Source organism: Schistocerca nitens, chromosome 3 (genome assembly GCF_023898315.1).
Source record: "Schistocerca nitens isolate TAMUIC-IGC-003100 chromosome 3, iqSchNite1.1, whole genome shotgun sequence".
In the NCBI taxonomy this organism is placed as follows: Eukaryota; Metazoa; Arthropoda; class Insecta; order Orthoptera; family Acrididae; genus Schistocerca; species Schistocerca nitens.
The window spans coordinates 181,684,836-181,702,594 of NC_064616.1; the positions used below are offsets into that span (position 1 = coordinate 181,684,836).

Sequence of the window (17,759 nt, forward strand, 5' to 3'; positions counted from 1 at the left end):
AGCATGCATATCCAGTGATTTTTATGTTGTTAGACATTAACCTAAAGTGATCTTTTTTTAGTTGTTGCTGTTTATTGTTGATTATTAGAACCTGCAAAATAAATCACCTTGCTTGGAACTGCAATGGTTCCATTCACAACCCAGTTTATAAATTTAATTTCTGGAAACAATGTTATTGTGGTCTTACCAAAAAATATTCATAATACAATTCAATAGCAATTCTCCGGCAAATTATTTCTACATAATTTGTCAGGGAAGAAGTGAGAGTAAACTAAACATAATTCAAATAGTTGTCTGACTGGAAATATTTACTATGATTCACAGTAAAATCAAGAAGAAAGATGATTTAAAAATGTATTGCGCCTCAAATATTGTCTATCATAATTATTTCTCTGTTTATCAGCCTCCTGGTTTGTGAAATAGAGCTCAAAACCTAATGCATATTTCTATAAACTATCCTCCTTTGGCTTGCATTTGCCAAATTGCTTCTTAAGCTATGCTAGTTTGAGTGAACTAGGAAACGTTAATAAGCGAAAATTTTTCAAGAGTGGGTTCTAAATAATGTGAACCCCCATTCTTACTTTTGCTCACTAGGCAATAGGACCACCTATTTGAAAATGGAAGAGCACATATTGGATTAGCTTTTGTAAGTGGATTTAAATTAAAAGGAAGATAAAAGTTAAGAATTTATTGGAAAATTGTTACACATTTCCATAATTAGATGAGCTTATTTGTCAGAATTATGTAAAACAAATTTAAGAGCTAGTTATTCAGACAGAAAGAACATCTGTACCATTTCCATTCAGTATTCACTGCATCAAAAAATTTGCGATTCCAGTTGAAACACAAAGAGCACATAAGTCATTGTTCTACAGTGAAATTATCAGAAAACTTCTTATGCCAAACTGTACAGATAGCATCAACAGAATCGTAATCAAGATCCAGATTGATATCACCTTTGGTGTCTACTTGTGAAGGTTCATGAGCAAAATCATTGTTAGAACTTGAGCTTTTATACTTTCTTTTACCTTTTTCCTCTTAGTGTTGGCAGAATTACTCTTTCATGTTGCTCCACATCTTGAAGCCTCATTTGAAGTGTTTGTGCCTTTAGAAGCATAAAAGATTTCCAGCTTTTTCTTATAAGAAGAAATAGTCAACACCACATTCTCGGGACCCTTCAGTTGAAATTTGGTTGAAATTTTGGCACAGCTTTTACATCCTTGGGCACGTTTATAGGATAGAGCGATGGCATCAGATGTGGAATGCAACGTGGGTTGAGGCTGATCCTCACCAATAGACTGAATCTGGCTGTCAGTGCTATGTGATACAATCCTAAGTGCTAGATCAGCTGTGTCTCTATTTGCAAGTAGTTAAGGCCCACATTGAGCTTCAGAAATAGGCTTTGGTTGGTTAGCATTCAGTTCATGAATACAGTCAGCTTCAATAAATTCTGAGTCATTATAAGGTCAGACACCAGTGCCATGAAAACCATTCAGTGCATTTCTCACGATTGCTGCTCTAACGTATGCTTTGTCCATGAGTTCAGCTACTTCACACTGTGTCACAACTCTACCCTAGTTACTGTAAATCCACCTCTCAGTTTCTGGAATATAAAGTTGTAAATGGCTTCATGGAAGCAATATCTAGAGGTTGCATCCTATGCATGCTATGAGGTGTAATACAGACATGGACAAAATCTTGGAATAGCTCCAGGAGGAACTCCCGTCATTAGCTTCAAGTCCGGCTTTTTTCTGGGGAAAGCTATATTGGAGAGACATACTAGCTGGCACCTGACATGGTGTTCAGATATCCCCTATCTGCCAATGACATTGTAAATTGCCAATTTTCCTTTCACACAAATAAGTTTCAAATTTTTGCTTTGGACACTTGCGATTACAGTTTTGTGTATGTTAAATGTTCTGGTAGGGTTGCACTTGATTTTAGCTGCTCCGCTTTTAGAATACAGAACAATGACTTCACATTGTGTTGAATAAAGCCTAAGTTCCCAGCTCTTGTCAATGATTGTGGTGTTCCTGTTGTTAACTGGGGCCGGCCGCGGTGGTCTAGCGGTTCTAGGCGCGCAGTCGGGAACCGCGCGACTGCTTCGGTCGCAGGTTCGAATTCTGCCTCAGGCATGGATGTGTGTGATGTCCTTAGGTTAGTTAGGTTTAAGTAGTTCTAAGTTCTATGGGACTGATGACCACAGTAGTTAAGTCCCATAGTGCTCAGAGCCATTTGAACCATTTGTTAACTGGGAACTTTTCAAAAATAAGTTAATCCACTTTTAATCTGCCATATTTTCTGGTTTAGAATATGGGCGAGGCAGATTGTTCTTTAAGACAAGCTCAAACACCATCAGCTTTAACTCCTTATGTGTTCAACCAAAAATAATTTTTTCCCCTTCTGCATAGTACTAGATCAGTTCTTTCTCTACTTCACATGTCATCACATGTTTCCTTCCAAGTGTCCACCTCCATTAGCTGAGTGGTCAGTGCGGTGGAATGCCATGCCAAGGGGCCCGGGTTTGATTCCCGGCTGTGGCAGGAGATTTTTTTTCGCTCAGGGACTGGGAGTTGTGTTGCCTTCATCATCATTTCATCCCCATCTCTGACGCACAAGTTGCACAATGTGGCATCAAATGCAGTAAGTACTTGCCCTCTGCTGCCGAACTTCCCCGAATGGGGGACACCTGGCCCTCAATGCTTTATGCTCATTTCCATTTTTCATTCCAAGTTTCTATCTCACAACTGTAGTTTCCTTTTCAGTTTGTCCTTTTGCACATCTTTCAACGTACTCTCAAATTGTTGATCTGGGTACTTCATACATCTTCAATGCTCTCATCATTCCCATTTCTTTTTTTCTGGACAGCCAGACAGAAGTAACTATGACATTTATTGGTTAACAAATTAAAACAATTGCTCCTAATATCGCCTGGTGGTAATATCAGTATCCACTTGATGTGTGATATTGGGAACACAATTCATTCAACAGCAATATACACATGACAGCTCTTCAAACAACTTTCCTGCTTTTTAATAATATGACTGGAATCCTTATTTAATATACTTTCCAATGGTTTAAATGAAGTGTAAACATTTACCTAGTAGTTTCCTTGATTTATTGCAGTCAGTGAAAGTGCTGGACACAGCCTCAAACACTATAGATGCCATACTGTTTCCTCCATCACTCTTAGGAAGCTTGCAATTAACTCTGGTCATTGCAAAATTGCAGAAATTCAAGGTTATCACAGAAGCTCACAGATGACATGAGTAGCAGCTTCAAAATACAAGTAGGAGATAGTGGTGTAGGGGCAGTATCATTTAACACCAGACTGTTACTGGTATCTTATTCATAACATTAATTAAACACTATTGTCAGTATTTCATGAAATGATAAGATAAATTATATGAGATAATTATTTATCTATGATATGTGTGTGTTGCAGACTAACTAAGTACTTCTAAACAGTTACAGGCTACACATTGTACAGTACTTCATCCTATACTTGAAACTCCATACTCACCGTTAACACATAACATAACTTCTCATTTGACAAACATAGAAATTAAACTGTAATAAATGGCCTCCCTTGATGTAAATTTAAATTTTCCAAATGGCTACAGTATATTCACATATCATTGTTCCTTATAGCACTATGTATCAGTGACTGTTACATAAAAATTTGTGAAAATTAGATCATCATAAAGGATGGAAGGGCTGAAATGGACATTATGCTATAGATTATGTAAACCACCATAAATCAGCAGTTATGGCTACATGATTATACATTCTGTTTCACTTATAGAATTCATACACTGTGAAGCCTTCACTTATTGCAGCCAAGACCTTTAAATATTGTAGTGCAAATGAAAGAGGACTTTGATATAGTCCTACTGTAGAGAATCTCCCTCCAGAGGTTGGCACATAATTGTATTCAAAACAATATCCATTCACATATAATACCAGATGTTTCACTTTCTTTACATAGCTTAATAATTCTAGGAGTAATATAGCTTATTGATATTATGAAAAACATTCCCCACAACCCAAGTGGTGTGCAATTATTTTCTTTTAAAATATATGTGGAACTATTGATGCAAATAATTGTTGATCTTTAAACAGGGGAATATCCATGATGGAATGTAACAATATTATGAAAAGGATAGTCGGTACTCACATGATAGTTGAGATGCTGAGTCACAGATAGGCACAGCAAAGAGACTGTCTGAAAATGAGCTTTCAGTCAATTAGGCCTTCAATGGAAACAGACAACACGCACACACAGACCCTAACCTCTGCCAGCGCCTGGCTTCAGTAGCCAGAGACTGTGGTCATGTGTGTGTGAGTTGCAATTGCTTAAGTGTGGGAGTGTATGTTTTCTATTTCCAACAAAGGGCTAGTTGGCCGAAAGCTCACTTCCTGACAGTCTTCTACTTGTGCCTATCTGCGACTCGGCATCTCAGCTGAATGGAGTGTAGCAGATAATATTTTCAGTTACTAATCTTTCTTACACAGTCAGTAAAAATGAAGAGTTTACAGAAATGCATTGTCTTGATTAGGGGCAGTTGTTATGTGTAGTAAGAGAAGTAACAGTTTTGATCTAATGAAACTATGTGGTTCCAGAGACCATTTCAGTTCTCGAAAATCTATCAAACAATGAAACTCCAGGATGGAATATCAACAACTATAGGAAAAGTATCGATTGCTACTTGCTGTTAACATGACCCATTGAGTTGCAGACAGGCACAACAACACATTACAGCTTTTGGCCACAGACTTCTTCATCAAAGTAAACACACACAACCATACTCACACAAGCAAGCACACCACATACACACATGACCACTACCACCACCAGCACCTCACACCAGAATCACATCAATGATGTTCATATACATACTGAAGTGACAAATGAAAATTTGTTCTGAGGCCAGGATTCGAACCTGGATCTCCTCCTCACTATGCAGATGTACTAACCACTACACCACACTGGTACAGTGGCTTTGCACAACTGCTCACCCAACCCTGGCATGCCTCCCTCCTCAATCCCAGTTCCGTATTATGCCTCAGCCCAATTAGTATTCCCCCTAAACTAGGAACGCCAAGTTAGCTGAGGAGTCAACAGGAATTTGGATTGAGGAGGGAGGCTTGCAGGGTTGTCCTCACAGTTGAGTAAGCTCACTGTGCCAAGGTGGTGTAGTGGTAGCATGTCTGCCTAGTAAGCAGGTGATCTGGGTTTGAATCCCAGCCTTGGTGCAAATGAATTAATATATTTTTAGAGTAAGAAAGAAAATTATAATCAGGTGACTTATTTTTCAAATGAACCCGTATGACCAGTGTGGTTCTTAATTGTCATTTTCTTCTGTGCTGTATGCTTACCCTTATACAGCAGATTTCTGGTGGGAAGGGGGCGGGGGGGGGGGGGGGTGAGGAAAGAGAAAGAGAGATAAGAAATGCAAAAGCATAGTATCCTATAACAACAAATTCAATGGGTAACAACTGAAATCACTCACATATATGAGGGAATGTAGACTGTATACAGAGAAGGACAGCATGAATTGGGACAGGTATTTTTGACTTACAAGAGGGAATCATAAAAAGTTCTTAAAATTAAACTTAAAACAGTTTTGATCCCAATAGAACATTTATTAAAAGTTTGCAACTGATTTCAGCCAAAAAACTACCATCTTCAGACCATATACACTGATAGGTAAGTACAATTCCAATATAGAAGGAAACATACCTTGTACTTATCTTATTGTATCTGAAGGTAATTGCTATTTGTCTGAAACTGTTTAAAATTTGTTAGAAAATGTTTGGTTATGATCAAAACTGTTTTAATTTTAATTTTAAAGTGCTCCATGAAGATCACTGTTCTATTCTCCATTAAAACGCTTTCTAGAATTACATAATACAAATGCTGTAAAACCTGACCTGACAGATGCCTGAGGATAGACATCAACTATCCTATATAAGCCTTCTTATCATGTCTCAGACAACAGTATTAAATGAAAAATGTAGAGATATAGTTGAAGGCCTGTGTATTGTTCCTGTGGGGCTCTATAACCCAAATGAGACTTATTACGGAGCAGACACACACAAATGTGAAAGGAATGGTAGGAGAACCTAATATGGGGCATAATGGGAGTACCCTCTGGTACGTACTTCACAGTATTTTGGGGAGTGAGATTATAGATGTAGACATAGATCTCTTTATTTTAAAAACAATTGTATGCCTTTAGTCTCACGCTTTCAGCTGCATTGTGTTTCAAAAAGATATTCCTGAGCCCATACCGTGAGAAGCTGGGTTACCTCCTAATATTATGTTGGACCTCCATTTGCCCTGTTTAGTGCAGCAACTCAACATGACATTGAACTCAACAACTCGTAGGAAGTCGCCTGCAGAAATATTGAGCCATGCTGCCTCTATAGCCATCCATATTATGATAATGTTGCCAGTGGAGGACCTTATGCATGGTCTGTCCTCTCGATGATGTCCCATAAATGTTTGATGGGATTAATGTTGAGGCATTGGAGTGGCCAAACCATTTCCTCAAATTGTCCAGAATGTTCTTCCTACCAGTTGTGAGCAACTGTGGCCCAATGACATGGTGCATTGTTACCCATAAAAATTTGGACACAAATGGCAGAAAATGACCTCCAAATAGCCAAACGTAACCATTTCCAGTTAATGATAAGTTCAGCTGTCCCAGAGAACACTGTCCATTCCATGTAAACACAGCACACACAATTATGGAGTTGCCTCCAGCTTGCACAGTGCTTTATTGACAACTTGGATTCATGGCTTCCATGGGATCTGTGCCACACTCAAACCCTACCATCAGCTCTTACCAACTTAAACCAGGACTCATGTGACCAGGTCATAGTTTTTCAATAATCTGTTGTGGTCACAAGCCAAGGAGAGGCACTTCAAGGGATGCCATGCTGTTAGCAAAGGCACTCGCTTTGGTCGTCTGTTGCAATAACCCATTAATGCCAAAATTCACTGCACTGTCCTAACAGATAAGTTTCTTGTACATGCCACAAACATTTCTGCAGTTATTTCACACAGTGTTGCCTGTCTGTTAGCACTGACAACTATAAGCAAACTCTGCTGTTCTTGATTATTAAGTAAAGGCCTTGTTACCTTCAAGAAGAGCGTTTAGTTGCTGAATTTTGTATGGTTTCATGTGTAAACACCAACACAATACACGCCAGATGGACATTGGGGGCTGAAACTGTGGGGAATGTGTTCAACATCTGTCTCAAACAATTGCGGATGGCCCAGCAATTTACCTTTACATAAACAATCTGTTCCTTGGAATTGTCCATGCCATCATCTAATGCTCTGTACTGTAGGAGGATCCACACCATATCTAGTACAAAAGTCACGCTAAACCGTTGTTACTGAACTGCACTGCATAAAACATAGAACAGGAAATCCCTTCTGTTGTTCTGACACCATGTCTGCAAGAACTAGACAGTTGCTTGTGTATGAACTGCTGGTACCTAGCAGGAAGCATGTAAAACTCGATAATTTGCTTCTTTCATCAGTATGTTGTTCATGCATACATCTCAAATAACATAAATCGGATGATTCTTTTTGACACATCCTGTATAATTTAAAACATAGATAGACAAAGTTTGCTTGTAGATCTGAGAGGGAAACTTGCATTACATTGCTTCCTGGAGAAGATATATGTCTTTCAAATGACCGTAGCAAAGCAGTGTGAATTATGGTACGATATGCGTATGATATTACATTTCACATCATTGATAGTCAAGTATTTTATCTCAGTGGATGGTGCTTTAATTACTGAACCTAGTCATATGTACCTTTTTAATTAATATCAATATTGCGGTCACTACATGCCAGTGATGATACAATTTCAAAATCTCACACCTTTGACAGTGTGATAGCTCATGTTACATGGAACTATAGCCTGCACCCACCATTAACATTATTTCACTTTGCACCTTGACTTTGAACAAACCTCTGGAGACAATAGCTATACAGTAGCTATACAGGCATGTAAATAATTGGAATGCTGCTTCTTTCATTTGTTTCCCGTGTGTTCTCTCTCTCTCCCGCTCTCTCTCTCTCTCTCTCTCTCTCTCTCTCTCTCTCTCTCTCTCTCTCTCTCTCTCCCTCTCTCTCTCTCTCTCTGTCTGTAAAGTAAGTTTGTGAACGGGCCTGTTTATCCAGCTGGAATGTTTTCTGCATCTGGTCAGACTCTCATCCCATCCCTATAGGCTAGCAACAAAAGAGCAGCCTGTATTAAATAAAGCTTGTCATTCCCTAGGCTTATTTGTCATTTTCATAGTGCTTGGTTTTCATTCTACTGTCTTCTCTGAAAATTCACTGAGAAATTTAGAAATTAGTGTATGTAAAAATATGAATGCTTTTACCCAACTATTTTTTGTTGAGGGGGGGGGGGGGGGGGATTTTATGATCTGATGATATTGTCTCACTTGGATCTGCAGCTACTAGACAATAGGAGAATGTTTGCCAAAGGTATACTACACAGACTACAAATCCATTGTTTATATTCTCTTGATTACAGAGAAGGAAAATTTCTAAAGTTATAAAGCAGCAAATTTTCAAAACTCATTCTTATGGATAGATAAAATCCACATGGTACAGTGGCACTAGATACCAATAGTAGTTTAAATTTAATGTGTGGAATGGAATTTTAAGTGCGTCCTTGATACATCCAAATTTCTAACTGGCATGTATTACAGATACTGTGTATAGAACATGTTTTTAAAAATAAAATATAGAACCACTGCTTTGTGTATGAGAAAGCTCCAATATTGTTTCAGGTACACAGGAACATATCTGCAATTACTGGTGGATTAGTACAGAAAAATCAGTTCCGTGGAAAAGAGATTCCCCTTAACATCATTTCTTTTCAATATGTGTTGTAATCCAGTTTAAACTTATGTAACGAAAATGTATCAATTAAATAAATGAGTTTTTCATAAGGACAATATCAATTCATTGAATATTGATTGTTGTATCACTGGGTGGAGTATTGGTGTTTGCTATAATCAGAACACTCAACATTTCAAATTGTAACTCTTAAATATAATCATGTGATATATAGTTGTTCAACAGGTGCTTGTGAAATTTCTCTATGGCTTCTTTGTCAGGAAGCTGATTAAGGTTTACATTGCAATCAAAATAACATTCCTTCAGCTATTCATATCTTCATCACTTGTTGTTACCCGTCATTCCCTTGTAAAATTTAAAAGAGAACTTTGTATAATATACATTGTTTTCACAGGATCTGATAAGCAATGGTAAAAGAAAGGTGAGTTCATGATACTGTTAAGATTGCTAATTCTTTTCTATGAGAGGATATCATAATATACAATGAACAGCCCACCCTCACCTGACACACACACACACACACACACACACACACACACACACACACACACACACACACAGACACACACACAGATACACACAATCCGTAATGTATAAGAAATGCTACACAGAATTTACCAACATTAGTAAATCCTTGTAAAGCTACAAGGAACAACTGATAATTCTGTGTATAATTAACACACATGAGTTTTAGAAGAGAATTGTAATGATACTGTGTACCATATCCCACATTTGATACTGTACCCTGCAGAGTGCTGAGTGGAAAACCATGTTACCATAAACTGTTACGGCTGGTCTTAGATTTTGTCCCCTTTGCTGAATATGAGTTCAGTATTGTGTTATACTCAATGAATAATATGTCAGCTATTTTCAAATGAACATTATTTCAGAGATAGTGATGAATGCAGCTTTGATTACTAGAAATTCTGATGCTGTGAGACTTTCCCCATCATGCTTTGCTGTGGCTAGCTGAGGGCCCCACAAAGTCACTTTAGTTTATAGTCTTTCAGACATTAGTAATCTTATTAATAAGATAATACAGAGCAATTTTGAGCATCTCTCTTAGTGATTGTCAATTTGGTCATTATGCAAGTAATTAGTTATATTATATCAATGTGTCTGTGTCACTATACGCTTTCCCAGTCAAAGAGAAGCAACAGTTTGTATGTGTGCTATAATGTCTTGTTTATTTCTGTGGAGTAAGAGGAACTGTTTACAATTCCATACTACTCAATTAGTCACAGCATTGTCACCAGTAACGTATCCAGCTCTGTTGTGCATCTCACTGCAGAATTGGTACAATTCATTATCTGCATGGCACTGTGATTCACTGTTACATGTGCACTAGATGTGATGAAAATAAGTCATTCTACATTTAGAGATGATGCTCATTGTTGTGGCATAAAGACAGTGATGGCATGCCAGTCAGAAACGACAGGGAAGAGAAGGCTGTGAGAAGAGGTCAGCCAATCGAATGGTGACTGGCCTCCCTCCAGGTCGACAATGTGAGAGCAGCGGCCACTAGGTGAAGACAATATGTGCGCTGCACCCGACTGATGGCAACTACTTTGATAGCAGCTTCAACATTAGCCACTTAGTTAGTCATCGCATTGTAGCCTCTTCATCAGCAAACTCTGTGTAGCACAAGTTAGAGATCAGCATTCACTACAAGAATTCTCTGATCAAAGTTAAGTATTTGTACTTGTCTTGTTGTAAATAAAACTCATTAATATGAGTTGTTTGACTGTTTGTCTACCAAACCGAGGATGCAGGATTCCTTGACACAACACTTGTAACATGTAAGTCTGTCACTGTGCATGCCAGAGTAAAATTTAAATGAAGTACTCTTGCTGTTCATTGTACAAAAGGACACCTGGATGAACTATACATCTGCCCAAACTCTACTTAATCAAATTTTGCTTCCTCTGTATTATTCTGACTGAACATATGGCCAGTATGAGATGAACAGTAGTTTCCTTTGGGATTCCACTGAATTTAGTGAACGAAAACTTACATTTGGAATAAGTACGACTTCATCTAAGTGCTTGGTACATTAACTCTTTTTAATATGAAATTTTATGTAAACACAGTTTTATGTGGTTATGTTCAGTTGGCATATCTTAGAATTCTTCTAATGGATAGATTGGGGTTCCTCATGACAAACTGTGCAGTATTTTCTTTAACAGTTTTATTGGCATACTTTCTATTAGGAAAAAGTGTTTTATACACTATTTCAGTTGTCATATGAACCATACTGTTGTTAGGTTTTGCTAATATTTTCTGTGGTAAGAGTAGAGATGTACATGATCTGCCACTGTACTCATGTGTTTGAATTGTTACAAGTATGTTAGGTAATTCAGGACATATGTAATTAACACTGCCAAAATGTGTAAACTGATTACTATCAAGATTTCATATTAATGAACAAAATCATTCACTTTATATTATTATCAGCCCTTGTTGTTACTCTGACTGTCTTATTACGAATTACAAGACTATCAATTTCCTTTTTGCTGTATGCCAAGAGCATGATAAAAAAACAGCTCATCATTCAAGCTCTGGGATCCAATGGAAGTTGACCAGCTTCCGTAACAGTCTCTGTAATTTCTGGTTTTCTGACTTTCCAGACCTTATAGTCATAAATTCCCATTGAGGAATTGGCATCACAAGGCAGAGTATACCCCATACAAGTTCCCCTACTGAGGAAAAATGCTTGCTAGTACAAGAAATTGAACCTGGCTCCACAACATGGCAGCTATTTGTGCACATTGATGTGGCTACTTTCCTTCACACTTGTCGAGCAGTGCTGGAAAAGGAGCTTCCTGAAATCCTCACTGCCAAGGGTATCCTGCCACCAGGTGCACAGCAGTTCTGTGCTGTGAGAAGACACACTTGTCCCATCCTCCCCCAACCCCTCCGCGCCACAAAGAAGACAGTATTAGTACAGAGAAAAGAATTAATGAAATCTGGGGGAAAGATGCTGTAGTAGAAAGCTATGTGTAGAAGAAAAATGACGTCCAAAACATTTAATAAACATTTGTGAATGTGTATCAGTAGATATCTTTGGGGTTTCTGGTTTATTTTGGTTCTTTCATCACAAATTTTGAAAACCCACCAAATATCAGGTAAATTTCACGAAAAAGATCTAAAAATTCATAAAAAAACACGAATTTGTCTAATGTCAGATTTTGCTAACAAAAAATGTGAAATCGACATGAACGAATAACATTCGCCGTTCTTTTAGTGCATTTTAACCATTTTTCTGATTGTTTTTACTGTTTTATAGTGCATTTTCATCTCTTTTCCAAGTATGTATATTTGTGCATGTGAAAAAAACATTTTCTGTATATTTTTATAAAAATAATTAAAAAAGAATTTAAGTGATGATATATATTGGAAAATATTACTGGTGCTGAAATATAATGACAATGATGAAAACAAACTGGATGTAAAAATGTATTAATTGTAAAATAATTAAAAAATGAAGCTGTTATTATCAAAATGTCATGCAAAGATAAACATTGCGGCAAATGTAAAAAACGTACAGAATAATTTGTCGGAAATAAAAATTCTGTCGATAAAAAAATCTGCTTCAACCCAAATAAAAATCTGTCTTTATCTTGAACTCAGTTCATTTTCTTAACTTTAAATAAACTGCATTTATCTTTAACACAGTTAAATTTGTCTTGAATTTGAACTCTCTAAATTTATCATATATTCATTTAAGTTTTAATAGTTTCTTATTTGGCGAAGAGTTCTCGGGCTTCCAGCCGGGTGGCGGTGTCTTCAACCTGCGACGTTTCGACGAGTGCCATACTCATCATCTTCTGGCGAAGTGCCGAGACTTTGCGGATGCCGGTCCCTTTATACTTGCGGTGTGCCCCCCACCACCTTCGGCCGTGGGAGGCTGGGTCCAGAGGAGCCGGCGGGTGAGGTGGAGGGGGAAGCGGGTGCGCTGTTCGTGTCTCCGTCAGAGCATTGTGATCGCATCTCGTGAGCTGGACGGTTCTTGCTGCATTCCTGGCGTATTGCGGCTAATGCTGGATTCCAGGCCGCGCTCAGTTGATAGCCTTCGTCCCTGTTCACAAGATTCTCGTGGACCTGTATTTCTATTGATTCTTTAATGACGCTATCCCAATAGCTCCCGGCTCGGCACAGCACCCTGGTGTTTTCTAAGTCAAAGGTGTGGTTTTCTTTGATGCTATGTTCAGCTATAGCAGATTTCTCTATCTGTCCAAGTCAAACATGCCTGATGTGTTCCTCGCACCTTTTAGAGATGCAGCGCTGTGTTTGACCAATGTACTGCATACCACATTCGCAGGCAATGTTGTATATACCAAGTGTGTTTAGTTTGAGTGGGTCTTTAGCTGAGCCCAGCAGCTCTTTCGTCTTCGGCGGTGGTCGGAAGACAGTATTTATGTTAGATTTTCTACATCTACATCTCCATCTACATTTATACTCCGCAAGCCACCCAACGGTGTGTGGCGGAGGGCACTTTACGTGCCACTGTCATTACCTCCCTTTCCTGTTCCAGTCGCGTATGGTTCGTGGGAAGAACGACTGTCTGAAAGCCTCCATGCACGCTCTAATCTCTCTAATTTTACATTCGTGATCTCCTCGGGAGGTATAAGTAGGGGGAAGCAATATATACGATACCTCATCCAGAAACGCACCCTCTCGAAACCTGGCGAGCAAGCTACACCGCGATGCAGAGCGCCTCTCTTGCAGAGTCTGCCACTTAACTTTATTAAACATCTCCGTAACTCTATCACGGTTACCAAATAACCCTGTGACGAAACGCGCCGCTCTTCTTTGGATCTTCTCTATCTCCTCCGTCAACCAGATCTGGTATGGATCCCACACTGATGAGCAATACTCAAGTATAGGTCGAACGAGTGTTTTGTAAGCCACCTCCTTTGTTGGTGGACTACATTTTCTAAGCACTCTAGCCTCCCGATTTTGGCTGATGTGGGCCCCAAATATGGAAGAAAGGCGAGTCTCTTGTTAACTTCCTCTTCCTCTTCCTGAAATTTGTCAGCCTGTCTCCTCTTGAAGGCCCTGTCAATCTGTGTTTCACTGTACCCGTTTTTCCGAAATACCTCTCTTAGGTGGTGTAATTTGTCTGAGAGGCTTTCTTTGTCACAAATGACGTGCACCCTATGTACCAAGGTGGTCAGTACTGACTGGCGTTGCGCCGGATGGTGGCAGCTGGTTGCATGGAGGTACAGGTCTGTGTGTGTCTTTTTTCTATATACTGAATGGCCCAGCGTGCCATCCGCTTTCTTCCTGATCAGTATGTCCAGGAATGGACTACAGCCATTCTCTTCTACTTGCATCGTGAAGGTGATATTTTCATGTATGCCGTTTAGGTGGTCCATAAACTCCTCCAGCGCCTGCCTGCCATTCTGCGAAATCACGAAAGTGTCGTCCACATAGCGGAAGAAGTGCCTGGGTTTACGGTGAGCAGTTTGTAGTGCCACCTCCTCAAAGTGTTCCATATAAAGATTCGCGATCCCTGGAGCAAGGGGAGATCCCATGGCCACTCCATCCACTTGTTCATAATGCTCTCCATTGCACTTGAAGTAGGTGGTCGTAAGTGCATATTCAAAGAGCTTCACTGTTTCAGGCTCGAAGTGCTGATTAAGGAGTGCCAAGGCGTCTTGTAGCGGTACTCTTGTGAACAGGGAAGTGACGTCGAAGCTCACGAGTAGGTCATCACCCTGTATTCGGATGTCCTTCAGTATTCTAACGAAATCCGCGGAGTTTTTCACTTGATGACTGCAGTGTCCCACCAGTGGTTTCAATAGTGTCGCCAGGTATTTGGCCAGTCCATAACTGTGCGAGTTGATAGCGTCCAGAATCGGCCATAGAGGCACCCCATCTTTGTGAATCTTGGGCAATCCATACAGGCGTGGTGTCGTTGGCGCTCTGGGATACAGCCGTTTCTGCACTGCCTCTGGTAGATCTGAGTCCTTCAGTAGCGCCACGGTTTTCCTGGTCATCGTCGATGTAGGGTCCTTGTTGAGTTTCCTGTAGGCTGGGTCTTGATGAGTATGTCACTCGTCGAAATGTCGCAGTTTGAAGTCTCCGCCACCCGGCTGGAAGCCTGAGAGCTCTTCGCCAGCTGTATACGCTGGGAAAGCATACATTCAAATATCTTATTTCTTTTTATTTTGTATTTTTTAAATTTTGCTAACTTTGTGCTAGTTTATACATTTTACCTTAATTTTCTGTCGTAACTAATTTTCATTTACTTTATTAAACTTATTTTTCTTATAAATGTAGACAAAAATGTGACAGATTAATATCATTAATGTTCATGATAATTGGAAAATTGTAAATTTACTAGGTACAGTAATTTTAGGAAAGAAGTTTTAATTGCTTTTATTATTACACATCTTAATATGAAGTTAATTATGTTGAAACATTTGCCTGATTTTGAACTTGAAATGATGATTATTTGTTAAGAATGATGAAAATAAACATTTGAAAGAAATATTTTCATTTTGTACTAATTTATTAGAGAAACATAAAATAAAGAAACAGTTAATTAACATCTAGTTAATAAAGCATTTGGAAAAAGGTTATATATTATAAATTTAGAGAACAATCCAAACTTGCTTGTTCCTAATTTTTTTAATGTATCAAAATGAGAAATGATGGAAAAAGTGAAGGAAAATTTAAAATTACATATTGGTTTGAAAGTCAATTTTGTGATTATATGATGAAATAATCAGATTCTGAAGATATAAAATTGCAACATATAATTATAGAACAATGAATGAAAGAGATTTGATTAAATGTTATTAAATTGGAAAAAAGAATTTACATGATGAATGTCTGAATTTCAAACTCAAGGATCTGGTTGGAGTCTGGATCATGTTATTGTATTACAGTTAGCGATTAATAAATATATTGAATTAAGATGTTCATCTTACATCGAATTACCAGAAAAATATAAAAAGACTTCTGTTAATGTTCAAATTATGATCAAAGATATTTTCTGTTACCAATAAAACCAGTGTTATATCCTGTAGCTAAAAATGTAGAGGCAGTTTCAAAATATAAAAATGTTGAACTCGTTACTAATCAGATCTCAAAACATAAAGAAATGAAATTTATTTGTCATATGTGTTCATTACATTTTAACAATAAAGAAAATTCAGATAGCCATATTCCAAACTGTTTAGTAAATATGCCTCTAAAAGTGGAATTACCAGAGAAAAATTCATATATAAGCTCTAAAAATTGTCAATATACAATCAAAGTTTCTTTTGCTCTTATCCTAATTTTGGAAGGTTACGTTTTAAAAATGGATAACTGTGAGCCTGATCCAGAAAAATCATATACAGTCAAGTATCAAAAACCTTAACAAAGAGGTTTCTGTTATTACATTAAACATATGAACTGATGTAATATACATGCATAGAGAGGGCCAAATTGGCATAAAAATTTATCGAATGTAAGTAAAAATAAGTTGAAGAAATTGGAAGTTCATATTCTGAAATTGAAGAAATGAAAAAAATTTTAAAAAATATGTTCATTATGTAGAAGTTATTATTCACAAGAAAACAAAAAGTACATCCTCATCATCATTTAATTGGAAAGTATATGCATCTGTTATCTAATAGTTGTAATTAACAACTGAAACATCCATGTTTTGCACCAGCTTATTTACATAAGTTCTTGGGATATGATACTGAGTTGTCCATAAAGGAACTCAGTTTTGAGGAAAAAGAAGTAGATTTGATACATAACAATGAAGATAGATACATTAGTTTTGATACAAAGAGAGCAAATTTGAAAATGAGGTTGTTCATATATTTAAATTTGAGGCTTCTTCAACTGATAAATTATCATCAAATTTAAGAAAGGATCATTCGACAAAATTTAGGAAACCTTTACAAAATATATACTGCCATTCTGGTGTCCCATTGTACATGCTCTTACAAGACACTCTTTCCGGTGCAGTCGGTGGTTTGTACTATCCCTGACGCAGCATAATGAGACTGTTGCATTATGCCTGTTTTGCGTTTCTGACTCATTACTTCTACGTATATTTGTCCACTTACTCTCCTGGCATTCCCAGGCGAAATGTCTGAACTGGTAACACATGAAGGATTCCACAGGCTTTGCCTTGAGACAAAGTGCAGAGTGCCCCGTTACACTACACTGTGAACATCGTGCCAGCGAAGGACAGTGCGATCATGACCCGTTTCACTTAAATTCTTAAACATCTATCTCTTTAATTGGCAGCCTACCATGGTCAGGCCCGCATCTCGTGGTCGTGTGGTAGCGTTCTCGCTTCCCACGCCCGGGTTCCCGGGTTCGATTCCCGGTGGGGTCAGGGATTTTCTCTGCCTCGTGATGGCTGGGTGTTGTGTGCTGTCCTTAGGTTAGTTAGGTTTAAGTAGTTCTAAGTTCTAGGGGACTGATGACCATAGATGTTAAGTCCCATAGTGCTCAGAGCCATTTGAACCATTTTGAACCATGGTCAGGTCTTTGGGGAGCTTCTTTTACTGTATCTGCCTTACGAACAGTATGCTTCTATCCACAGTCTCAAGCTATATGCCCAGTCCTGCCACAGTTGACACATTTAGGAGCTACTTTTCGTTCTAGCCAGGGCATGCCTATCACCTGGTGCTTCTCCTTGTCAGGCAGAATTGCACCTTCTTCTGATGCCGCTAAATCAATGGCCTCCGATAGAGTCCACTTTTTCCCTTGAGCCTTATTGCCATCTTTTTCTTGTCATCATAAAATCCTTGAACAAAGATTGCCTTGCCTAGTTTCCCAACTAAGTCGTTACTGCCTACCATTCCTCGTCCTTTAATACTCGTTTTGCTGTCTTCCTGAAATGGAATTACAT

General features: G+C 38.4%; 1 long non-coding RNA gene and 1 other non-coding gene across 2 annotated transcripts in view; both read left to right on the forward strand.

Annotated features, from left to right (window-relative positions):
- The window catches only part of LOC126249541 (uncharacterized), a 271,919-nt gene that overhangs the window by 146,806 nt on the left and 107,354 nt on the right, over nucleotides 1-17,759 (forward strand). The window lies entirely within an intron of this gene.
- Nucleotides 5,186-5,256, forward strand: Trnat-agu (transfer RNA threonine (anticodon AGU)). The gene has a single exon. It is a non-coding gene; the product is annotated as a tRNA-Thr (tRNA).